Here is a 27,500-nt window from a genome sequence, read left to right on the forward strand (position 1 = left end):
ACAAACAAAACAAATAAAACAACAAAATAAAACAAAAACAAGAGCTCTCAGTCCCTTATTTGTTCCAGAGGCAGCTATGGGTGGACGAGGTGGTGGTGGTGGTGGACGAGGTGGTGGTGGTGGTGGACGAGGTGGTGGTGGTGGACGAGGGTGGTGGACGAGGTGGTGGTGGTGGACGAGGTGGTGGTGGTGGACGAGGTGGTGGTGGTGGTGGTGGACGAGGTGGTGGTGGTGGACGAGGTGGTGGTGGTGGTGGACGAGGTGGTGGTGACGAGGTGGTGGGGTGGACGAGGTGGTGGTGGTGACGAGGTGGTGGTGGTGGACGAGGTGGTGGTGGTGGTGGTAGCGGTGGTGGTGGACGAGGTGGTGGTGGTGGACGAGGTGGGTGGTGGTGGACGAGGTGGTGGTGGTGGTGACGAGGGTGGTGGACGAGGTGGTGGTGGTGGACGAGGTGGTGGTGACGAGGTGGTGGTGGTGCGGACGAGGTGGTGGTGGTGGACGAGGTGGTGGTGGTGGGGTGGACGAGGTGGTGGGTGTGGACGAGGTGGTGGTGGTAGGGACGAGGGTGGTGGACGAGGTGGTGGTGGTGGTGGTGGACGAGGTGGTGGTGGACGAGGTGGTGGTGGTGGACGAGGTGGTGGTGGTGGTGGACGAGGTGGTGGTGGACGAGGTGGTGGTGGTGGACGAGGTGGTGGTGGTGAAGAAATGGCGGGCGAGACGAGGTGAGGTGACGAGTGGTGGTGGTGGACGAGGTGGACGGACGAGGTGGTGAGGTGACGAGGTGGGCAGTGGGCGGACGAGGTGGTGAGGGTGGACGAGGTGGTGGTGGTGGACGAGGTGGCCAGTGGGCGGACAGGTGGTGGTGGTGGACGAAATAAGTGGCCTTCCTAACACCCAAGAGGAAATGGGAGAAGCATCATCATGTTCTGCCCAGTCGATCACGCATCCTCTCCCTCCCCCCCCTCACTCTCCCCCCTTCCTCCCCACCTCCCCTCCTCCCCTACCCCCCTCCCTCACTCCCCCTCCCTCACCCTGCCAGTGATCATGGTGTCCCACCCCACCCGCCCGACGGCTTTCCTGACGATGGCCACCTCCCGAGTCAACCCCGTAGGTGTCCAGACGATGGCCACCTCCTGAGTCAACCCCGTAAGTGTCCAGACGATGGCCACCTCCCTGAGTCAACCCCGTAGGTGTCCAGACGATGGCCACCTCCTGAGTCAACCCCCGTAGGGTGTCCAGACGATGGCCACCTCCTGAGTCAACCCCGTAGGTGTCCAGACGATGGCCACCTCCTGAGTCAACCCCAGGTGTCCAGACGATGGCCACCTCCTGAGTCAACCCCGTAGGTGTCCAGACGATGGCCACCTCCTGAGTCAACCCCGTAGGTCCAAGACGATGGCCACCTCCCGAGTCAACCCCGTAGGTGTCCAGACGATGGCCACCTCCTGAGTCAACCCCCGTAAGTGTCCAGACGATGGCCACCTCCTGAGTCAACCCTGTAAGTGTCCAGACGATGGCCACCCTGAGTCAACCCCCGTAGGTGTCCAGACGATGGCCACCTCCTGAGTCAACCCCAGGTGTCCAGACGATGGTCACCTCCTGAGTCAACCCCGTAGGTGTCCAGACGATGGCCACCTCCTGAGTCAAAACCCGTAGGTGTTCCAGACGATGGCCACCTCCTGAGTCAACCCTGATGTCCAGACGATGGCCACCTCCTGAGTCAACCCCGTAGGTGTCCAGACGATGCCACCTCTGAGTCAACCTGTAGGTGTCCAGACGATGGCCACCTCCTGAGTCAACCCCGTAGGTGTCCAGACGATGGCCACCTCCTAACAACCGGACGGACAATCACTGCTCTTGACGACCATTACTTCCTGGATAAGACCTTGATTCCCCTCAGGTCCAGATAAGGTAAAAGTAAGGTAAGGTTAGGTTAGGTTAAGGTTAGGTTAGGTTAGGTTAGGTTAAGTTAGGTTAGGTTAGGTTAGGTTAAGTTGCTAGGTCATGTTAGGTTAAGTTAAGGTTAGGTTAGGTTAGGTTAGGTTAGGTTGGGCTAAGGCTAGGTCACGGTAAGGTTAGGTTAGGTTAAGGTCAGGCCACTACCCCGACGCCCTCCAAGACTGACCACCACTGTCGTTAACCAAAGAGAGGAAAAAGAAGATGAAGAAAAATAAATAAAATATAAATAATAGAACGAAAAAAGTGATATTAAAGAACTAGGAATAAGAAAAAATATAAATAAAGAGAAGGTGGAAACGAACTGGAGAGAGAGAGAGAGAGAGAGAGAGAGAGACGTGTGTGTGTGTGTGTGTGTGTGTGTGTGTGTGTGAGAGAGAGAGAGAGAGAGAGAGATACACGCGTCCACGATCCCACGGTCTTCCTCACTCACCTCTCCCTGCTCACCTGTCCGTCTTAAATGAGAAAGATGATATACACGTGAAGAGGAAGATTAGTTTAGTTTAACAAATTGAAGAAGAAGAAGATGAGAGGGTAGGAGGAGGAGGAGGAAGAGGGGTAAGAGTCTCAAGAGGAGGAAGAGAAAGAAGGAAGAGTCTCAAGAGGAGGAGCAGGGGGAAGAGAATGAGGAGGAAGAGGAGGAGGAGGAGGAGGAGGGAAGAGTACTGTACTGGATGTTGTGTCCGGAAACTGGTGCCGTGCTGAGGTGATGAGGTCACCAACCGCTTGTAGCCACCCCCCCTCTCTCTCTCTCTCACACACACACACGTCTCTCTCTCTCTCACACACACACACACACACACACACACACACACACACACACACACCTCTCTCTCTCTCTCTCTCTCACTAAAACGAACTTTCCCCGACTCTTTTTTCCCCGTCTACCTCCCCCTTAGTTAATTCCCCTGTAGCCAACCTCTCTCCACAATAACACTACCAACAAGCCTCCCCTTCCCCCTCCCTTCTCCTGCCATAATACATACAGGTGCCATAAAGAAGAGTTGGTAGAGGCAGAAGGCGGGCGAGTGTGTTCGTCTGGCGTAGTTTCCCTAAGTCTATCATTACGGGGCGGACTGAAACGCCAGGCGATCCTCAAGATGGCAAAAAGGAAAGTGGGCGAACACGAGCCTGGCGTAGTTTCGGCGTACGTATCAATGAAGAGTAGAGGTGAACGTCAGGCGATTGTGAATGCTCATACTGGCGCTAAAACTGTTCTCGGCCCCAAGATCGTCAGGCGCTGTTAACTGCTCACCCTGGCGTTAAAATTTTATGAGTATATAACATGAGACAAGAGTTGACCTAAAGGGAGAGAGAACGTCAGGCGCTGTTGATCGCTCGTACTGGCGATCAAGAGGCCTTGCACCAGATGGGGAGACCTTCACCTTTTACATCGTGACTGACACACACACACACACACACACACACACACACACACACACACACACACACACACACACACACCACATTTTACCTCACGTATCACACATCAGCTACGAGCAAGTGACTAATAAAAAAAAAAAAATAATAATCATTAGCCAGACTCACCTGTTGCACCTGTGTCACTCCCTCAGGTGTTCCGCATCTGTAAACACACCAGGCAAATTAATTAAGAAATTCCACTACAATAAATATGATCACGTGAAGATTAGACACCCGAGTTTATTTCACCTTAATCCTAATGATACACAAAACCTAACCTTAACCTAACTCTAGTCTAACCTAACCTAACCCTCTCAGCTCAACCTCTCTCAATCCCACTCAGCTCTCCCTCCCTCTCTGCTCCACCTCCCCTGCCTCCCTCTCATCCCTCCCTCCCCGGTCCCCTTCCTCTCAGCTCCCTCCCTCTCAGCTCAGCCTCCCTCTCAGCTCCCTCCCTCTCAGCTCTCCCTCCCTCCTCGGCTCCCCCTCCCTCTCAGCTCCCCTCCCTCTGCTCTCCCTCCCTCTCAGCTTCCCTCCCTCTCGGCTCCCTCCCTCTCAGCTCCCTTCCCTCTGCTCCTCCCTCCCTCCTCGGCCCCCCCCTCCTCTCAGCTCCCCTTCCCTCTCTGCTCCTCCTCCTCTCAGCTCCCCTTCCCTCTCTGCTCCTCCTCCCTCGGCTCCCCCTCCCTCCTCAGCTCCCCCCTCCCTCCTCAGCTCCCCTTCCCTCTCTGCTCCTCCTCCCTCTCAGCTCTCCCTCCCTCTCAGATCATTACCACACCAGCGTTCAAATCTCCAGCTCATCAAGGGTAAACGGTGAAGCCTTCCGCCGAATAAACTGTGGTCATTTGTCCATTGAATTTCCATATTTTTAAATGACTTAAACCAAATAACCCAACCTAATCTAACCTAACCTAATCTAACCTAACCTAATCTAATCCAACCTAACCTAATCTAACCTAACCTAATCTAACCTAACCTAACCTAACCTAACCTAACCTAAACGCATTTACCTTTAAGAATCCATCATGCCACACACACCGGACTGAAGGAGAGGCTGCAGTACATCTCTCTCTCTCTCTCTCTCTCTCTCTCTCTCTCTCCTCCTGTTAGTGACGAAAAATCAATAGAGAAAATAGATTGAAGGAATGAAATGAAAAAAAAATAATGAAAGAAAAAGCTCAAAATGGTATTAACAAGAGGGAAATAAAATTGATGAAATAAAAGAAAATAATGAATAAATTAACATAAACTATCGATAAAATGAAATAAAACAAATAATGACGTTGAAATAAATATGAATGCAAATGAAAATAGATGATAATGAAACGGAGATGAAATGAAATAGAATAAAATAATACAAAAATATGATGGTAAGAAATTTATGTAAAAATGGGGCACAGGTACACACAGGTGATGGGGCTACAGGTGTACACACAGGTGATGGGGACTCACACAGGTGATGGGGCCAGGTGTACACACAGGTGATGGGGGCTACAGGTGTACACACAGGTGATGGGGCTACAGGTACACACAGGTGATGCGGCCACAGGATGGGACTCACACAGGTGATGGGGCTACAGGTGTACACACAGGTGATGGGGCTACAGGTGTACACACAGGTGATGGGGCTACAGGTACACACAGGTGATGGACTACAGGTACACACAGGTGATGGGGGCTACAGGTGTACACACAGGTGATGGACTCCAGGTGTACACACAGGTGATGGGGCTACAGTGTACACACAGGTGATGGGCTACAGGTACACACAGGTGATGGACTGGTCACACAGGTGATGGGCCAGTACACACAGGTGATGGGGCTCAGGTGTACACACAGTGATGGGGACTACACACAGGTGATGGGGCTACAGGTACACACAGGTGATGGGGGCTACAGGTGTACACACAGGTGATGGGGGCTACAGGTCACACACAGGTGATGGACTCCAGGTGTACACACAGGTGATGGGGGCTACAGGTGTACACACAGGTGATGGACTCCAGGTGTACACACAGGTGATGGGGGCTACAGGTGTACACACAGGTGATGGGCTCCAGGCATACCACAGGTGATGGACTCCAGGTGTACACACAGGTGATGGGGGCTACAGGTGTACACACAGGTGATGGGCTACAGGTACACACAGGTGATGGGGGCTACAGGTGTACACACAGGTGATGGGGCTACAGGTGTACACACAGGTGATGGGCTACAGGTGTACACACAGGTGATGGGGGCTACAGGTGTACACACAGGTGATGGGCTACAGGTGTACACACAGGTGATGGGGGCTACAGGTGTACACACAGGTGATGGGGGCTACAGGTGTACACACAGGTGATGGGGGCTACAGGTGTACACACAGGTGTTGGGGACTACACACAGGTGATGGGGGCTACAGGTGTACACACAGGAGTTGGGGACTACACACAGGTGATGGGGGCTACAGGTGTACACACAGTGTTGGGGACTACACACAGGTGATGGGGCAACAGGTGTACACACAGGTGTTGGGGACTACACACAGGTGATGGGGGCTACAGGTGTACACACAGGTGATGGGGCTACAGGTGTACACACACACGTGATGGGGGCTACAGGTGTACACACAGGTGATGGGGCTAGCAGGTGTACACACACAGGATGGGCTACAGGTGTACACACAGGTGATGGGGGCTACAGGTGTACACACAGGTGATGGGCCACAGGTGCACACACAGGTGATGGGGGCTACAGGTGTACACACAGGTGATGGGGGCTACAGGTGTACACACAGGTGATGGGGGCTACAGGTGTACACACAGGTGTTGGGGACTACACACAGGTGATGGGGGCTACAGGTGTACACACAGGTGATGGGGGCAACAGGTGTACACACAGGTGATGGGGGCTACAGGTGTACACACAGGTGATGGGGGCTACAGGTGTACACACAGGTGATGGGGCTACAGGTGTACACACAGGTGATGGGGCTACAGGTGACACACAGGTGATGGGGGCTACAGGTGTACACACAGGTGTTGGGGACTACACACAGGTGATGGGGGCTACAGGTGTCACACACAGGTGATGGGGGCTACAGGTGTACACACAGGTGATGGGGGCTACAGGTGTACACACAGGTGATGGGGGCTACAGGTGTACACACAGGTGATGGGGACTACACACAGGTGATGGGGGCTACAGGGTACACACAGGTGATGGGGCTACAGGTGTACACACAGGTGATGGGGACTACACACAGGTGATGGGGCTACAGGTGTACACACAGGTGATGGGGGCTACAGGTGTACACACAGGTGATGGGGACTACACACAGGTGATGGGGGCTACAGGTGTACACACAGGTGATGAGGGCTACAGGTGTATACACAGGTGATGGGACTACACAGGTGATGGGGGCTACAGGTGTACACACAGGTGATGGGGCCACAGGTGTAACACACAGGTGATGGGGACTACACACAGGTGATGGGGGCTACAGGTGTACACACAGGTGATGGGGGCTACAGGTGTACACACAGGTGATGGGGGCTACAGGTGTACACACAGGTGATGGGCTACAGGTGTACACACAGGTGATGGGCTACAGGTGTACACAGGTGATGGGGGCTACAGGTGAAACACAGGTGATGGGGACTACAGGTGTACACACAGGTGATGGGGGCTACAGGTGTACACACAGGTGATGGGGACTACAGGTGTACACACAGGTGATACTACAGGTGTACACACAGGTGATGGGGACTACACAGGTGATGGGGCTACAGGTGTACACACAGGTGATGGGCTACAGGTGTACACACAGGTGTACACACAGGTGATGGGGGGCTACAGGTGTACACACACAGGTGATGGGGACTACAGGTGTACACACAGGTGATATGGGCTACACACAGGTGATGGGGCTACAGGTGTACACACATTGCCCGGAAATGAAGGATGGGTGACTCTGACGCTGGAGGAGGAGGAGAAGGTATTTAGCCAAGTATCTTGAGGCGTGAAATATGCGGTTGGTCGAGGGGCCACTAATGTGTCCAATACCTTCGTGGAAACTGTTTGTCTGGCGCTCAGCAACACCGGGGAAAGCCAGAGAAATGGTTAGGTTGGGTTAGGTTGGGTTGGGTTGGGTTGGGTTGGGTTGGGTTGGGTTGGGTTGGCTGGGCTGCTGTTGGGTTGCTGCTGGGTTGGGTTGCTGTTGTTGGGTTGCTGGTTGGGTTGCTGCTGTTGGGCTGCTGTTGGGTTGCTGGGTTGCTGTTGGGTTGGGTTGGGTTGCTGGGTTGGGTTGTTGTTGGGCTGGGCTGGGCTGTTGTTGTTGCTGGGTTGGGCTGGGTTGCTGGGTTGCTGTTGTTGGGCTGGGCTGTTGCTGGGTTGGGTTGGGTTGTTGTTGCTGTTGCTGTTAGTGTTGTTAGGTTGAGGTTGGGCTGCTGTTGTGCTGGGCTGTTGCTGGGCTGGGCTGGGTTGCTGTTGGGCTGCTGCTGTTGGGTTGGGTTGCTGGGCTAGGCTGGGTTGGGTTGCTGTTGGGTTGCTAGTTGCTGCCAGGCTGGGGCTGCTGCTGGGTTGTGTTGCTAAGTTGGGTTGCTGTTGCTGGGTTGCTGTTGGGCTGGGTTGCTGCTGTTGGGCTGTGTTGGGTTGGGTTGGGTTGGGTTTGCAGTGTTACGGCAGCTTCTCCGGGAATATTTTAGACTAGTTTTGACAGTGACAGTTTGGGGCAATGTGTGTGTGTGTGTGTGTGTGTTATGGTCAGTCATCACCCACTATATCCTGTCAATCGGGAACGAGGGACTGGAGACTGACAGGTTACCACACCACCCAATCTAACAGTCAACCCCTGGAGAGAGAGAGAGAGAGAGAGAGAGAGAGAGAGAGAGAGGTTGGGGGCTCCAGATTCTCTAAAGATCCGCAACGTCCAAAGTTCCCCCCCTCCACCCACCCACCCCACCCCGCCCACCCAGCCTAAATACAGGTGTGAGAACGCATTAAACTAGTTCTCTCACTGACACAACACGACGGCCAAAAAACGACTCAGAAATTTCACTAATGTCGTGTTGTTATCAGATGGTTCCAGTCATTAGTTAGATGGCCTAAATTTATCGGTGAGGAAGTACGAGTTTGTGATACTAGGGAGGGGGGACAGGTAGATGATGGCGACTCACACCTGTGTAGTAATAACCCAGCGGTCGGTGCACTAGCCAACATCTCCTGCTTTATAAACACTCAGAAAAATACGCTGCCAACACCACTCCAAACCCTCATTGGTGACCACACTGCTCAGTAAATCAACAAAAGGTGTAGTTAGCGAATACCTGAGCCGGACCTGCTGAGGCGAGACACCACACACAGGTATTTACTGTACAGGTAGAAATCGCTGAGAGTAGTTCTCCTCAGATTCTCACGTCAAACCCGAAAAAAGGAAAAAAATTTTGGCAATATGTGTAAGACGAGAAGAAGAGATCCACGAGGATGTTGACACCTGTGACCACCAGTGATGTACACCACCAGACACCTTCATAAAGAGATGGTGTGTGTGTGTGTGTGTGTGTGCGTCTAAGACTTGCTTCCATGAGAGAGAGAGAGAGAGAGAGAGAGAGAGAGAGAGAGAGAGAGAGGAACTTCCAGGTGTTAGAGGGAGTCGGAGCGTGACACCTGATTTATCCTCATTCTCCCAATCCGTGAGAACGAACACACACACACACACACACACACACACACACACACACACACACACACACACACACACAGTTAACTACTGCACTTGACTGTTAACTGGAGTACTTGAGAACCCCTACCCGCGGCCCACTCACAATCCACTAACAGACTGGACAATAAAACCCTTTGAGAATGGTGGGAGAGAGAGAGAGAGGTACTACCCACATCCGCACCTGTACCACCCACACCCCGCACCCACATCACTCACTTCCCGCACCTGCACCACCCACACCCCGCATCCGCACACACTCCAGCCAAGAGGGAAGTACTGTATTGGGGGGAGACACAGAAAAAGACCAGCGTGAAATTCTCCTCCACGACAATTAACACGGGACTTGAGGTGTTGATCTGAGGACCCCCCCACCACACCGCCCTCCCCCACCACCACCACCACTGCTGCCACACACACACACACTGTTGAGGTAGTGAAGACATAGGACAGAAAAACACCTCTCAAGTCACACCTCTCAAGTCACACCTCTCAAGTCACACCTCTCAAGTCACACATCCCAAGTCACACATCCCAAGTCACACCTCTCAAGTCACACCTCCAAGTCACACCTCAAGTCACACCTCACAAGTCACACCTCTCAAGTCACACTACAAGTCACACCTCCCAAGTCACACCTCTCAAGTCACACCTCACAAGTCACACCTCCCAAGTCACACCTCACAAGTCACACCTCCCAGTCACACCTCCCAAGTCACACCTCAAGTCACACCTCTCAAGTCACACCTCACAAGTCACACCTCCAGTCACACCTCTCAAGTCACACCTCCCAAGTCACACCTCCCAAGTCACACCTCTCAAGTCACACCTCCCAAGTCACACCCTCTCAAGTCACACCTCTCAAGTCACACCTCACAAGTCACACCTCTCAAGTCACACTCACAAGTCACACCTCAAGTCACACTCACAAGTCACACCTCACAAGTCACACCTTCCTAGCCACACCAGTACCGCACTTCGTTCTACACACGGGCCTCACAACCTTACGGCCCGGGGCGATGATCGGTACCTATAGAGCAACAACAAACACTATGTCAAAGGCCATTCAGAGAGTAAGACAACACCTTAAATACTCAACTAGGTGATTCACACTGAGCTCCACCACCAGGTAGACAGACTATCACACACACACCTGGAGCTGATCACCTGATGGGGGGGGGATTACCGAAGAAGGAAGACTTTTGGGTCTTGCTGATGACTGTAGGTGGGGGCAGGGAGGAGGACTTACTTGACGTGGTGACTGGCACACCGTTTTGGGCAGTGTAGGGGGTAGAGAGGAGGAGGAGGAGGAGGAGGGAAGAAAGGGAGGGAAGGATGAAGAAGTGCGACGAGTGATTTAAGCACGACGAACTGCCTCAATGCCCCCCCCCCACACACACACACGTAGGTGAATTTGGTGGCCAGGGATAAGACACAGGGTCATGGCCGCCCCACAATTACATTAAGACAAACGAGGTTTCTTCTTGTGTGTGTGTGTCAGTGACCATCACCCCTATACAACACTCAGCCTCCTCCTACAGCCAAACTTGAGCCTCCGTCACCGTTCCGTCACCACCACACCATCAGGGGCAGGAGAGGCTAACCTGATCTAGGCTGTGTTATGTTACATTGGGTTACTAAGGCAGTGTACACCAAACTATGATCATAACACACACACACACACACACACACACACACACACACACACACACACACACACACACACACACACACACACACACACACACACACACACCACCTGTCCATTACCAAACAATGTGTAGTCAGAACAAGGTGACCCGCACATATTAGCGTACCTGTAGTCGTCCAGTTCTCACCCAATTAACCTTAGATTGAGGCAGCGAGCGACAGGTACAATGTAAACACACACAGGTGAGAACGTTTTTGTGTTCTGTATTTCATTAAATTACTGAGAACTAAACACATTGCCTCACTCACTCGCACTGTAATTACTACCTGTGTCTCTTAATGACAGGTAGGTGTGTGTGTGTGTGTGTGTGTGTGTGTGTGTACCCCATCTAATACATATCAACATCCAAATTTAAAAAAACAGACACACAGACACGCACACACACACACACATGATAACTGAGCTAAAAACGTGTATACAAGAATTAAAAAAAAAGTGAAAGGTAAACAAGAAAATGAAGGACAACAGATTAAACCACCACACTTATTCTGTTGACTAAAAACACTGAGTTATATGTCCTTCCTCCAACACCAACACCACCAACACCGGCACCACCAACACCAGCACCACCAGCACCAACACCAGCACCACCAACACCACCAACACCAACACCACCATTATCACCAACACAGGTTAACCTTGAGATGAAATAAACAGAAATAGTGGTTATGGTGGGGAGGGGCTAATCTTCAGGTGATCCATTCTTCTGACAAGCATCTCTAAAACACACACACACACACACACACACACACACACACACGTAAATCAAGACCAGAGATGTGAAACAATTCTTCATAAGATATCAATAAAACTGTAGGAATAATAACAAGCTCTCAAAGGGTACAAGTTTCACACCTGTAGCTCGTGTTAGTACAGGTAGTAATGAGGGACTTTCTCTTACACTGTACAGGTGAGAGAGGGTAAAGGTTTATTACACAGGTGGAGAGTTGTCTTGAAAGCAGGTATATTCAACCTGTTTAGGGAAATATTATTATCCACTCTGTATCTGTGTTTTTCTGGCTAAATAAACTTTTTCAATTCAATTCAATAATAATAATATAATAATAATGATAATAATAATGATGATAATAATAATGATGATGATAATAATGATAATGATAATAATAATGATGATGATAATAATAATGATGATGATAATAATGATAATGATAATAATAATGATGATGATAATAATAATAATGATGATGATGATAATAATAATAATGATAATAACAATAATAAAATATCTATATTAATAAAAATAATAATTAAAATACTACTACCACCACTACAGCTACTATCTCTACTATGAAAATCAAAAGCCATAAATCTCTTACAACCTCCGTCCCAGATTTAAAAAAAATAATCACACCAAACAACAAAAAACCACAACAACTACTACAACAAAGACACATAACAAAGACAAATTTTACCTCCCACCTCCAATGGGACAAAAAAAAACAGGACTTATCTCCCACCGACTTCCCACCCCTCTCCCCCTCCTTCACCCTCTTTCCCCTCCCCCATCCTCCTACTCCTTCTCCCCTCTTTTCCTTTCCTCCTCCCCCTGACTCACACATGACACAACACACTGTGCTGCACGGTTCCATTTTTCACCCAAATTGTCGATAATTTGGGGAGATTTCGTCACCTTGGTTTGACGTGTTATAAAATACTGTGTTAAGGTGACGAGCGAGCAACAAGGGGGGGGGGGTCCCAGGTAAAGAGGGGGGTAGGGTGTGAGTAAGTGTGGGGGAGTAGAGGAGAGTGCGGATAACATAAGATAACCCTATCGCTACCTATGTTTGAAACTATCCAGCGTATTAGAGTTAATGATGATATTTTGTAACTTCTTCCACTCGTCCACTACTCTGTTTCCAAGCCAATGTTTACCTATCTTGCGCCTAAATCTAAAACCATTGTTACGAGTTCGCTCCTGGTTGGATAGTTTGAGTACCTGTGTTATATCACGATTGGTGAAGATAAATGGGAATACAAATATAAAAGGAGAAAGATGAGAAAAGAAGGGAAGGAAATGAAGACAAGAGACGACACATAACACGAACAGGGAGAGGTGACTAACGGAGTTGAGGTAGGGTCAGGGTCTGTGTGGGGGTGACAAGGTTCACTATCTCCTCCCCTACTACTACGGGAAGGGGGAGAGACGAGAGTAGGAGGGGCAAGGGAAGGAGGTAAGGAGGAGAAAAAAGAGGAAGGAGGAGGGGAGGGAGGGAGGGAGGGAGGAGGAGGGAGGAGGGAGGATAAGAAGGAGAAGGGGAGGGAGGGAGGGGAGGGAGTGAGGATAAGGAAGGAGGGAGGGAGAGGAGACCTAATCAATATACACCAAATACAGATTTAAATGTGTGAAGAGTGACAGACAGACAAACAGCTGGACACACGATCAATGTTTTGGGTTTAACGGGAGGTTAATTTTATCTACTGTCCCTCCCTCCCTCCCTCCACAGTCTCCCTTCCTCCCTTCCTTCCACCACAGAACTCCCCTCATCCAGAGCACACACACACACACACACACACACACACACACACACACACCTGTGGTCTGGCGTCCATATGTCGCCGCCAGATTATCCAAACTAGCAAATGAGCAATCAACGAGGTATTATTTAGGGTGATGAGATGGGGGGGTGGGAGGGGAGGGATGAGGGGTGTGGGGGAGGTAGGGGTGGGGGAGGTGGGGGGGTGAGGGAGGTGGGGGGTGAGGGGGGTGTGGGGGAGGGATGAGGGGGTGGGGAGGAGGGGAGGGGGTGTGGGGAGGTGAGGGGGTGTAGGGTGGGGGTGAGGGGAGGTGGGGGGGAGGGGAGGTGGGGAGGATGAGGGGTGGGGGGAGGTAGGGGGGTGAGGGGAGGTGGGGGAGGGAGGGGGGAGGGATGAGGGTGGGGGAGGTAGGGGTGAGGGGAGGGGGGGTGAGGGGGTGGGGGATGGATGAGGGGGGGGAGAGGTGAGGGAGGAGGGGAGGAGGTGAGGAGAGGAGGGGGTGTGGGGAGGTGGGGGGTGGGGGGGGAGAGTGGCGTAGAGAGGTAGGGAAGTGGAAGAAGGATCGAGGGAGACGGAGAAAGAGAGAGAGAGAGAGAGAGAGAGGAGAGAGAGGAGAGAGAGAGAGAGAGAGAGAGAGAGAGAGCACCTGTCAAGTAGTAGTAAATGGAAGTTGGTTTAATGGGATTAACTGAAGTGATTGTGGGAATAAACATTATGATCCCACACACACACACACACACACACACACACACACACACACACACAACACACACACACACACACACACACACACACACACACACACACACACACACACACACACACACACACACACACACACAACACACACACACACACACAACACACACACACACAACACACACACACACAACACACACACACACACACACACACACACACACACAACACACACACACACACACACACACACACAACACACACACACACACACACACAACACACACACACACTCCTCTACACAACCTGGTAACCATAACTTTTTGTCTTGTACCGAAGTTGCCGTTTCCTGCCCCCATGTAGCTACCTACCTACATACATACATTACATGCTTACTGGAGGCTATCACCCCACCTGAACTGACCATTTAAGTCTAAACTACACCTTTAACTAACCACCTGCTCCACCTCTAACCACCCACTGCCCACCTCAACCACCCACTCCACCTCTAACCACCACCCACTCCACCACAAACTCGTAAATTGGGTAACTAATTAAGGTGTATGGGTATAACTTACCTGTATTTCTCGCGGTCAACTTTTTATATTTTTCTTGAACTAAACAAACACACTTCCATCCTGACTATGGTGTTTGTTTCCCACACACACACACACACACACACACACACACACACACACACACACACACACACACACACACACACACACACACACACACACACACACACACTTCGTATCTCCTTCATCTCCATCAATCAAAGTTTATTTACTTAATAAATTCTTTATTTGGTAAGGATAGGTTAGGTTAGTGTTAGGTTAGGTTAGGTTAGTGTTAGGGTTATATTAGGTTAGTGTTAGGTTATGTTAGTGTTAGGTTAGGTTAGGTTAGGGTTAGTGTTAGTTAGGGCTAGGTTAGGCTGTGTCAGGTTAGTAGCAGGTTAGTTAGTTAGGTCAGGTTAGTGTTAGGTCAGGTCAGGTCAGGTTAAGTTAGACGTTTACAGAAATGATAATATCTGTATTTACTCTTATACATAAATGATAAGGAAAAGGAGGAGGGAAGAAGATTTATAATGATAAAAAAGACGACTTATGATGATAAAAACACTATAATAATGACAATAACAATGATGACGTCAGGATAATGACATAAATTCTTAAAAAAAATTAATAAAAATAATAAATAATTAATAGGTGAATTTTTATACCCCACAACACTGAAGGTTTAGTAGAGATCAGTGGTGGTAGTGTGTTGGTCTGTATGGTGGGAGAGGTGGGTGGGGGTGAGGGGGGTGTGGGGTGAGGGAGGGGGAGAGAGAGAAGGGAGGGGGCACACACAGCAGCAGCAGCACACCCACAGGTAAATAGTTCAGTAATGACACGTTTTGTTGATAATCAGCTACAGGTGAGGAGGGGGAGGAGAATGAGGGAGGAGTGAGGTGAGGGTGAGGTGGGGAGGAGGGGTAAATTCTCCTTCCTGTGCAACTTTAAACTTCTACACTTTCTCCACACACACACACACACACACAGAGTTAAGACACCTTAGAATAACGTACAATTTGTGTATTGTAACCCCCATCCGCTGTTTCTTAAGTTCCTAATAAAATAAAGTTGTTGCCGCAACTACTGGGCGACCGAGACGAGAGCAACACAGTATTGTAAGTCCCAGACGCAACACTTAGCAGCCCTGGGTGGTGTAAGAAGAAAGAGAGGGGAGGGGACTCCCCGGGGACTAAGGTTCGAACTCAACTTATATGAATGGGTGTGTGTGTGTGTGTGTGTGTGTGTGTGTGTGTGTGTGTGTGTGGGTTAGGTTAGATGAGACTAAGTTAAAATTATGTTAGGTCACCACTCATTACCACCTAACCTAAACCAAACCTAACCAAACCAACCTAACCAAACCAACCAAACCAAACCAAACCTACAAACAAACCAAACCTAAACCAACCAAACCTAACAACAAACCTAAACCAACACAAACTAAACCTAAACCTAACCAAACCAAACCTAACCAAACCAAACCTAAACCAAACCAAACCTAAACCAAACCAAACCTAAACCAAACCAAACTAAACCAAACCTAAACCAAACCTCAAACTAAACCTAAACCAAACCACCTAAAACCACCTAAACCACCTAACAAACCAAACCAAACAAACAAACAAACCTAAACCAAACTAAACCAAATCCCCAGCAAATCGCCCTTGAGTCAACAGTAGCAGAGTGGTCCGGGAAAAAGAAACCTTGCAACAAACAGTGCAACGAGGCTCCCAGCAGTTTGCACCTAATACACTACATTGCAACAAACTCACAAGGATAAATAGAGTGGTGTTGATCTGTTCCTCCGAGACAAAACCCCCCAGCATGACGATTGACTGCTGACGACATGACTCTACTGACGAAGGGAGGGCCATGGGGGAAGTGACGGAGGAAGGGAGGTGAGGGATGGAGGTGAGGGAGGGAGGAGAAGGGATGGAGGGAGGGAGGGAGGGAGGTGAGGGATGGAGGAGAAGAGATGGGAAGCGAGAGAAAAAACAGAGATAAACAGATCATACATTGTTAATTGAGAGAGAGAGAAGAGAGAGAGAGAATACCACCCCCCACACACACACTATCAACACCTAACTCTGTAAAGTATAAAACAAAGACGATCACTAGCGCCACCATGAGCTAAGATGTTCACCACCATTCACCACTCACCCTCACCACCACTCACCCTCACCACCACCACTCACCATTCACCCTCACCATCACCACTCCATTCACCACTCACCCTCACCACCCTCACCCTCACCACCACCCTCACCTCACCACCACTCACCCTCCACCCTCACCCTCACCACTCACCCTCACAACCTGGTATTATCTGTCGCCTTCAAGTGTCGCTAATGATGTATCCAGTAGAAAGTAGAGGTGTTGGTCAGAGGTGTGTTACCAAACTTAATAATGCTCGGTCACCTCTCACAGATTTATTACTTCTTTAATGGGTTTATGTCCATCAACAGTGGTGGTAGTAGTCGTAGTAGTAGTAGGGGTGGTAGTACTAGTAGGGGTGGTAGTAGTCGTAGTAGTAGTAGGGGTAGTAGTAGGTAGTGGTAGTAGTAGTAGTGGTAGTAGTCGTAGTAGTAGTAGTAATGATAAAAATTTAAATAACAATAATAAAAAACTTGAATTATGATTTTCACCAACAACCATGGCCCTGTGTCACCAACAACCATGGCCCTGTGTCACCAACCATGGCCCTGTGTCTGCTATCCATGGCCCTGTGTCACCAACAACCATGGCCCTGTGTCACCAACAACCATGGCCCTGTGTCACCCAACAACCATGGCCCTGTGTCACCAACAACAATGGCCCTGTGTCACCAACAACCATGGCCTGTGTCACCAACAACCATGGCCCTGTGTCACCAACAACCATGGCCCTGTGTCACCAACAACCATGGCCCTGTGTCACCAACAACCATGGCCCTGTGTCACCCAACAACCATGGCCTGTGTCACCAACAACCATGGCCTGTGTCACCAACAACCATGGCCCTGTGTCCAACAACCATGGCCCTGTGTCACCAACAACCATGGCCCTGTGTCACCAACAACCATGGCCCTGTGTCACCAACAACCATGGCCCTGGTCACCAACAACCATGGCCCTGTCACCAACAACCATGGCCCTGTGAGCAAGCCGGCCACTACAGCAGGGATTACAACACCGTCAGGTAGGTCACTCGCCTCAACCCGTCACTAAGTACTGTACCGGCTTCAGGATTACAGGCCACTCTTGACAACTTCATCATCATTACCTCCAAGTACCTCCTGATTATTACCTCCAAGTACCTCCTGATTATTACCTCCAAGTACCTCCTGATTATTACCTCCAAGTACCTCCTGATTATTACCTCGAGTACCTCCTGATTATTACCTCCAAGTACCTCCTAACTACTTACACCATCCACCACCACCAGTACTTATGTATGGTGACACTAGGGAGGGTGTGTAAGGGGGTGGGGGGTGGGCGAAATCAAACATTAAGGGTGGGAATCATGGTAGTGGAGGGGGTGAGGTAGGGGGATAGGGGTAGGGAGGGGTGGTGGGGATAGGGGAGGTGGTGTAGGGGGGTAGAGTTAGTGTTGGGGGGACGGGGGTAGAAGACAGAGGGATATATTATGGTGGGGTTGAAATACATGTTTTTATGTCTACCTAACCTAACCTAACCTAACCCGATCCACAGGAGATGTTACTACGACTTTACCTGTAGGGAAAGGAGACCAGGTAGGTGTCTCAGAATTTTAATCATGGAGATATACAGGTAAGCCTCCCCCCTCCCTATATAAAAGCAGGTATCTTAAACGAAATGGTATACGGATAATTTTGACAACCTTACCGAGACAACAGGTAATATTTGGACCTACACTTACCTATGAACGGATAATAACGTCAACTGCTAATACTTACAGCGATAAATATAAACACCTACTCTTTATCAAAATAAATACAAAAAAAATAAAAAAAAGTAAATAAAAAAATTGATAAAATGTAAAAAAACCGTAAAATGTAAAAAAAAATCAATAAAAACACAACCCACCATTTATGATCACAATATATACCAGCGTTGAAATCTCACCCAAACACAACAACACATGACTGACAAATATCATACGTGTACACAACGAGAAATGGTCCCGAGAAATCATACAAATTACTCTTACCAAACATAACTTGTCACACGCCAATACGAGTTGAATATAATGTATCTAAAACTATGGCTCTCGTGGCTCTATGACACTGTGGCTCTCGTGCCTCTGCGACACAAGCTCATGACACTGTAGCTCTCTCGTGGCTCTATATGACACTGTAAGCCTCTCGTGGCTCTATATGACACTGTAGGTGGCTCTATATGACACTGTGCTCTATGACACTCCTTATAATGTGGCTCTATATGACACTGTGGCTCTATATGACACTATGGCCCTATATGACTGTGGCCCATATGACACTGTGGCCCTATATGACACTGTGGCTCTATATGACACCGTGGCTCTATACAACAGCTCTTGACAATGTGGCTCTATAAGACACTGTGGCTCTATATGACACTGTGGCTCTATATGACACTGTGGCTCTATATGACACTGTGGCTCTATATGACATACTTCCGGCCTATATGACCTGTGGCTCTATATACCTGTGCTCTATAGACACTGTGGCTCTATAAACATATGTGCCTCAATCTATGACACTGGCTAACACGGTTGGCTCTATATGACACTGTGGCTCTATATGACACTGTGGCTCTATATGACACTGTGCCTCTATATGACATTGTGGCTCTATATGACACTGTTCATATGACACTGTGGCCCAACACTGTGGCTCTATATGACACTGTGGCTATATGACACTGTGCCTCTATATGACATTGTGGCTCTATATGACACTGTGGCCCTATATGACACTGTGGCTCTATATGACACTGTGGCCCTATGCACTGTGGCTCTATACCTGTGCTCTATATGACTGTGGCTCTATGACACTGTGGCTCTATATGACACTGTGGCCTATATGACACTGTGGCTCTATATGACACTGTGGCTCTATATGACACTGTGGCCTATGACACTGTGGCTCTATATGACACTGTGGCTCTATATGACACTGTGGCTCTATATGACACTGTGGCCCTATATGACACTGTGGCCCTATATGACACTGTGGCTCTATATGACACTGTGGCTCTATATGACACTGTGGCTCTCGTGGCTCCATACATTATGGCCAACAGTTTGTATTATTCCCTCTCATGAAATTCTTGTTATGACGACATTTGAAGAAGATTATTTTCCATGTTGTGTCCACCGGCCGCAGACACTGTTCTGGTGGGGGTCCGCTTGCGGCTGAACCATGCAACACGTGATAGTGATGTTATGACGAGCTGCGGCACCTGGGAGACGAACCTGTACTGTACCTGATCTACTCTAAGACACGCTTGTAAGTTATAATATTGTGTGTGTGTGTGTCGTAACGATGTTTTAACCAGACGTAACTTAACCTAAACTATTTTAGCTTAATCTTACCTACCTTAACGTAAATTAACTAACCTAACCAACCTGACCTGACCTGACCTGAGAGAGGGGTGAATCCGGAATGAGGAGAAAGAGGAGGAAGAAAATGAGGAAGAGGAAGAAGAGGAGGAGGCAACGTGACATCCGCGACCCACCCTACCCACCCACCCCTCGACCCACCTCTCCTCATTACAATATTAGGACTCATCTCAGAGCTCCAGGTAAGTCATCACTGTGAACACCTGCCATCACCTGAGGAAACTTCCACCTACCACGGCCTCACCTCCAACCTGGTCTAATTGTATAACTAACCACGTGATCAGAATATATTATGCTCTAACATCTACTGGGAGGGGTAGGGGAGAGGGAGTGAGGTAGGGGAGGGGGAAAGGGGTCAATTAAGGTGCTCTCAAGGTATGTATAAATCTCTGTCTGACGAAGAGCTTTAACCTCTGACCTTTGACCTTCCTTCCTATATATCACTAAATTACCTCCTGGGTTAACATCTCATATCACCTAACCTAACTATATATATCTCCTAGTGCTAGTGGTGATAGTAGTAGTCGTGATAGTAGTGGTGTGTGGTGGTGGTAGCCGCGATAGTAGTCGTGGTAGGTGGTGTTGTGGTAGTTGGTGGTGCCGTGATAGTAATGGTGGTGGTAGCCGTGATAGTAATGGTGGTAGGTGGTGTTGGTAGTAGCCGTGACAGTGATGGTAGGTGGTGGTAGTAGCCGTGATAGTGGTGGTAGATGGTGGTGGTAGCCGTGATAGTAGTCGTGGTGGTGGTGTTGGTAGTAGCCGTGACAGTGATGGTAGGTGGGTGGTAGCCGTGATAGTGGTGGTAGATGGTGGTGGTAGCCGTGATAGTAGTCGTGGTAAGGTGGTGTTGGTAGTAGCCGTGACAGTGATGGTAGGTGGTGGTAGTAGCCGTGACAGTGATGGTAGGTGGTGGTGGTAGCCGTGAGTGGTGGTAGATGGTGGTGGTAGCCGTGATAGTAGTCGTGGTGGTGTGGTAGCAGTGGTGGTGGTGGTAGCCGCGATAGTAATGGTGGTAGGTGGTGTAGGTAGATAGTGGGTAGCCGTGACAGTGATGGAGGTGGTGGTGGTGGTGGTAAGTGACAGTGATGGAGGTGGTGGTGGTAGCCGTGATAGTGGTGGTAGGTGGTGGTGGTAGCCGTGATAGTAATGGTGGTAGGTGGTGGTAGTAGCCGTGACAGTGATGGTAGGTGGTGGTGGTGGTAGCCGTGACAGTGACAGTGATGGTGGTGGTAGCCGTGATAGTGGTGGTGGTGGTGGTGGTAGCCGTGATAGTGATGGTAGTTGTGGTTGTGGGGTGACAGTGATTGCAACCTCAACATATAATTCAATCAAACTATGACAGCAATACACCTCAAGGTTGTGCACAGGGGAGGAGGAGGAGGAGGAGGGAAAGGAGGAAGAGGAAAGATGAAATAAAAAAAAAACGAGGGGAAAACACACACACACACAACACACACACACACAAGAACTGGGCGACAAGAGACACGTGATGAGATGGTGAGAAGGAGAGGAGAGAAGGAGAGGAGAGAAGAAGGGAGGGAAGGAGAAGAGGAAGGTAAGGAGAAGAGGAAAGGGGGAGGGAATGGTGTACGATAATAATAGAAAAAACATACAAAATTATACAATGTACCAGTTACTACCTTGTGAGTGGACAGTAGACAGTAATGTGGCGTGACAGTGACAACCCAAAGATGTCACTGTCTGTCACATCCGGCCGCCGACACTGTTAGGGACACACATGAAGTAATTTCCCTTTTCTGGGACTATTTAGTCACCCCCCCTACCCAAACACCCGCCTTCACTGACCTGACTAAAAGTGTCCCTCCTCCAGAGTGAGTAAGTTTTTCGGGGTCACATTGATGATAAAGAACTGCCAGCTTATTTTACCTTTAGACTGACAACCCACATCTAACTTAATACTAATCAAACCTAACTCTAACGTAGCTTAACCTAACTCTAACGTAACTTAACCTAACTCTAACGTAACTTAACCTAACTCTAACGTAACTTAACCTAACTCTAACGTAACTTAATCTTACATAACCTGACGTTAACCTAATGCTCACCTAGTCTCACACAATATAACGCTGACCTAATCTAGTTTAACCTAACCTAACCTGACCTGGACCCCTCTCGGCAGCGTTAGGGTGTTTAATCATCAGGTCTATTAGGCTGGGGTGTCTAATGTTAAGGTGATCCAGTAATTCCTTGTCACATTAGTTGTCACACTCTATAACAAACACAGTAACGCCTAAAACCATTCTAAACACACACACACACACACACACACACACACACACACACACACACACACACACCTCACCATTACTACAAAGTCCACCCCCGGCACCTGGAGTCAACAATAATAATAATTTAATCCAATAATAACGTCACACTGTAGAGTTGTAAGAGCTGGCAGGAGTCACACGACGCCAAACAAGCCGCAACCTTGGTAGGTGGTGGTGGGGTGGTGTAGGGGTCGGTGGTAGGGGTGGTGGTGGGGGGCTGGTAGGGGTGGTGGGGGTGGGTGGTGGGTGGGGGCTGGTGGTGGTGGTAGGGGGTTGGTGGTAGGGGTGGTGGTGGTGGGAGGGGTGGTGGTGGTGGAGGTGTGGTAGGGGAGGGTGGTGGTGGTGGTAGGGTGAAGGTGATGAGTGTTGTGATGACAGTGGTAAGGGTGCAGGGTGGTGACGGTGGTGGTGGTGTCAGTGGTGAGGGTGACAATTGTGGTGGCAGTAATCTGGATGCGGTAAGCTGCGACACCCACAGCAACACCTCGCCTCCAAGACATGACGTTGGTGACTATCAGACAAGGGATGACTAGACAGACACACACACACACACACATTCCTCTCTCACCCTACCACAGGGACGCCACACTCTGGGGCCCTCACCACCCAGGTAACTTCCAGGGTGTTGTAGACGCCTCATTACCCAGCACACACACACACACACTGGACTGACTCCCTTACTACACCTCGAAAGTGAAACGCTAAGTCATTACGTGTCATTGTGAGGCAAAAATAAAACACAACAAAATCGAGTTAAGAGAATTTCCCTGTTGTTGGCCGCCAGGAAATGTTTTTGTAACGTGAATGAGGAATGTGGTTCCTCATTCTCTAGACTACATTAACGGTGTGAAAAGAATGCTAAACCACATAACGGGGGACTACTAACGATCCTTCCTTGGTTTAAAACATTAATTATGGAAAAAATGTAAAAAAAAAAAGTTTATGTGAAATTATATCCAACCAATTCAGAAACTTTGGAAATTTTAAAGGATAGGAAATACGTATACCTGTCGTAGAGGTGTGACTTCACTAATTAAAGACAGGTTGAGAGAGGACAGGTGTGTGTGTACCACCTGAGTTACACACACACATATAAACAATATTCTCTCAAAATATTAACCAATGACATAGTTTAAGAGACATTACTTCCAACTCCAGAGACAATCTTCATATTTATCTAATTAAGGCAGGTTAATGAGCAGGTGTGTCAACCAGGTAAACTCCCTAAACACACGCTGTATCACCGAGCTGAGAAACTTTAACTAAACAATAAAACCCAGACACAAATAATATATATCACCCACCCTAACCTAACCTGACCTAACCTAACCCATCCCAACCTAACCTAACCTGACACTAGAGCACAAAGTTAACCACACACCACTTAGCCCACCACCTGTGTGTGTGTAAACTAACAATTAAAAACATGGCCGTGAATGTGTTGATGTGACGTCATGACTCACTGATTCACCTACAACCAATCAACTTCTCGTGTGTGATGATGACGTGAGTAAATAACATACATACATACATACATACATACATACATACATACATACATACATACCTTTACATTGTACGGATCACCTGAAGAATAGGACAACTTAATTAAGGACCAACTTACCTTAGCCCCACCACCACCACCACAACCACTACTACCACCACCAGCTGGCCGGCCGTCGCGTAGTTGTGTGGTCATCAACAGGCAGAGGAGTCTTTCGTATTAATAATGACCTGACCTGACCTGACCTGACCTAAACCCAAAATACTTACGGTAAGTCACTCAGTTGGACAAACACAATACACGCTTGTTAGAAAATGTAAGTTATACCACAATTATGTAAGACAAGTATAAAACACCTTAACTACACCTTAACTACACCTTTAGTCCCTAGTTTAACGACATAGCATCATTATCTTCACAATTGGCTTTTATTTTTACACACACACACACACACACACACACACACACACACAAGGTCGAATAATAATAAGGCTACATATTCTCCTCCACCACCACACTCACCATCACCACCACACCACACACATCCCACACACCACCACACCACACACACACCACCACCACACTCACCACCACCACCACACCCACCACCACACCACACCACCACCACACCACACAGAGCACCACCACCACACCACACCAACCACCACACACCCACCACCACACCACACACAGCACCACCACACCACACCCACCACCACACCACACACAGCACCACCACACTCACCACCACACCACACTCACCACCACACCACACACACAGCACCACCACACCACACTCACCACCACACCACACACACACCACCACACTCACCACCCACACCACCACACCACTACCACGTCAATACTGTATAAAAAATTCCTGAACTGGTGGGAATTATTTTTATATACAGGATGTGTGTAGCTTATATGTGTACTGTAAGTGTTCATGTGTTCTAGAATTTAAACACATGAGACAGACACATACACAAATTCTAACCAAACTCAAATTTTAACCAAACTCAAATTCTAACCAAACTCAAATTCCAACCAAACTCAAATTCCAACCAAACTCAAATTCCAACCAAACTCAAATTCTAACCAAACTCAAATTCTAACCAAACTCAAATTCCAACCAAACTCAAATTCCAACCAAACTCAAATTCCAACCAAACTCAAATTCTAACCAAACTCAAATTCCAACCAAACTCAAATTCTAACCAAACTCAAATTCTAAATAAATAAACTTTACGCATTAGTGATCCTTATGACGTCAAGCATTCCAGCCAATCACATCGCGGCTGACGCTCTCTCTCTAATCATAGTTGACGACCGACAACAACCTTGGAAGCCTCTTGTGACGTCAGTACATCTCGTAGTAACACACAATAATCACCTGAGTTACTCCTGTGAATCACCTGAACAATAGACCCCCTCTAAAGCAGCCTGAGGGCAGGGGTTAGGTTAAGTCAAGGAGATTAGCGTTAAGGTGTTTAATCCGAGGAGGGGGGCTAATCTTCAGGTGATACTCAGTCACTTCCTCAAGTTCACACCATGAATATTTTGGTAGAGGGAGCCACACCCGCTTGAGGCCAGGCACGCTATTGGTCACCACCCACACCCCCTCTCACCCCACGTTCCTTCCTATTGGTCACTACCCACACCCCCTCTCACCCCACCTTCCTTCCTATTGGTCACCACCCTCACACCCCCCCAACCCCAACGTTCCTTCCTATTGGTCGTCATCATCCTGAGTTTGTGTTATTGTGCCTTCTGATTGGTTACGAATCTGAAAAAAACGACGAACGTGTTTATAAATGCCATTAAGAGTTCGTTCCATCATTGGTCGAGAGTAAAGGTCACACACACACAGCTGGAGGTGTAGAACGATAATTATTAAAAACAAACTAAGAATTAAACAAAAAAATATATAATTTACACTGAGAAGAAACATAAAAGATATGGAAAGCATTTATTAATATTTTGTTGGGGACGTTAAAGATCTCCCTGCCCCTTCCTTATCCTCCTTCCTACCTTCCTCCCCTTCCCTACCCCCCCACCCCCACCCCCCACCATGGTGAGGTCTGACGCTGGGTAAACTACGCCACCTATCTTCTTTTTCTTCTTCTTCCGCCGTTTATTTATTTTTTATAGAATTTGAAATATGATTGAGAAATGTCAGCCCCGAGACTTGGCTGGCTGGCGGGCGGCCTTTAACAATTTGTTAAGAATTGAGTACGTGAAAGGTGAGGGTCTCTCTCTCTCTCTCTCATTCGATCTATCTATCAAAATTACCTAAAACAGTTAAAAAATACGCCGACAGCTGTGTGTGTGTGTGTGTGTGTGAAAACAAGAGTGAAACATGTAAATCAAGGACACACCACAACAAGGACGGTATCTCTCTGTCCTTGGCTCTTTCAGTAAACACTTTAGTCTCTCAAAGATTATACTGTACGTTATCAAGGACACGACCTGTGATTCACCCCCCACCCCAGCCATTGTTGAGTCCCAGGTATCAAGAGGACACCACGAGAGATCCTAACCTAACCAGAACTTCAAAATGGCATCAGAAAATCACCATTAATCCAGTACAGTAAAGTTAACTCATTCATATCAACAAAGACAACCTTGGAGGAGGCGGTGACGAAGGGGATGACGGTATCGTGAATCATAATAGAACGTGGAAGGTTACAGCAAGATGGAGATGTAGTACAGTACCTATCAGACACAATATAATACAGTAGTTATAAAAAATGTCGTCAATACTTAGGTTAGCTCGAGTCGTCTACCATCACAAAATGTTTTAGCACTGTAGCCTCCTCCGTGGTGTTCGTGGTGGTTTCCCTACATTGTACACCACCACCACCAGTATACAACCATCAGTAACATCGCCGCTGCTAATATTACCAACAGACCATCATTACAATAACCTCTCTTTACACCCTATAGACCGGCGGTAATTCATCTCACGGTTTTCGTAATGATAACAGTTCCCTGATGTCCATTTATTATCCTCATTCTAATGTGTTCCAATCCGTTTATCCACAATCACAGAATAATAACAATAATAATAAAATATAATATAAAGATAATAATAATAAAAATAATAAAAATAAAATACTAATACTAATAACAATAATAATAATAGTCCCCTGGGGGAGGAAACAGTCATATCCGGGTGGTTACAAATCACACGCAGATCCATGTGAAATATGGCGCCAATTCGTTCACTGGACACAAAGCGGATTTTCAAGGATTCATATCACGTTAATTTTTTTATGTTTAAGATGAGAAAACAACTAATTGGCCCATTTGACCCAATAAAACAAAGATGTCAACAACTTAAAGGAGTAATAATTGTTTTTAAGATTTATATAAACCAGACTGGCATTCACACGGCCACAACACAACAGGAATGATCAAGGCTTCGGTCTATAAATTTTGTTTCATAATTATTGTTGGATCACCTGAAGATTATCTACACTAACGCTACCTGGGGGGGGTAAAGGTTAGGTTAGGTTGTGTCGCTGCTGTAAACAATTAAGTGGTACAAGTGGTTGGGTGAGGAACTGCATCGTCGCTGTCAGTGTAATGGTGTGAGGTGCGGTGGAGTG

At 48.3% G+C, this 27,500-nt stretch overlaps 1 protein-coding gene across 3 annotated transcripts in view; it reads right to left on the reverse strand.

Annotated features, from left to right (window-relative positions):
* Positions 1 to 27,500, reverse strand: part of LOC121868728 (recombining binding protein suppressor of hairless-like) — a 174,896-nt gene that overhangs the window by 110,784 nt on the left and 36,612 nt on the right. Inside the window, exon 1 of one of the 3 annotated variants that reach the window (XM_042369594.1) lies at positions 3,505 to 3,547. The exons of the other annotated variants lie outside the window; for them this stretch is intronic. The gene's annotated coding sequence lies outside the window, so the exon portion shown is untranslated. Of the gene's footprint in view, positions 1 to 3,504; positions 3,548 to 27,500 lie in introns of those variants that run through there. 3 annotated transcript variants of the gene reach the window in all.

The sequence above is a fragment of the Homarus americanus genome, unplaced genomic scaffold, assembly GCF_018991925.1.
Source record: "Homarus americanus isolate GMGI-L3 unplaced genomic scaffold, GMGI_Hamer_2.0 scaffold30535, whole genome shotgun sequence".
Taxonomy (NCBI): Eukaryota; Metazoa; Arthropoda; class Malacostraca; order Decapoda; family Nephropidae; genus Homarus; species Homarus americanus.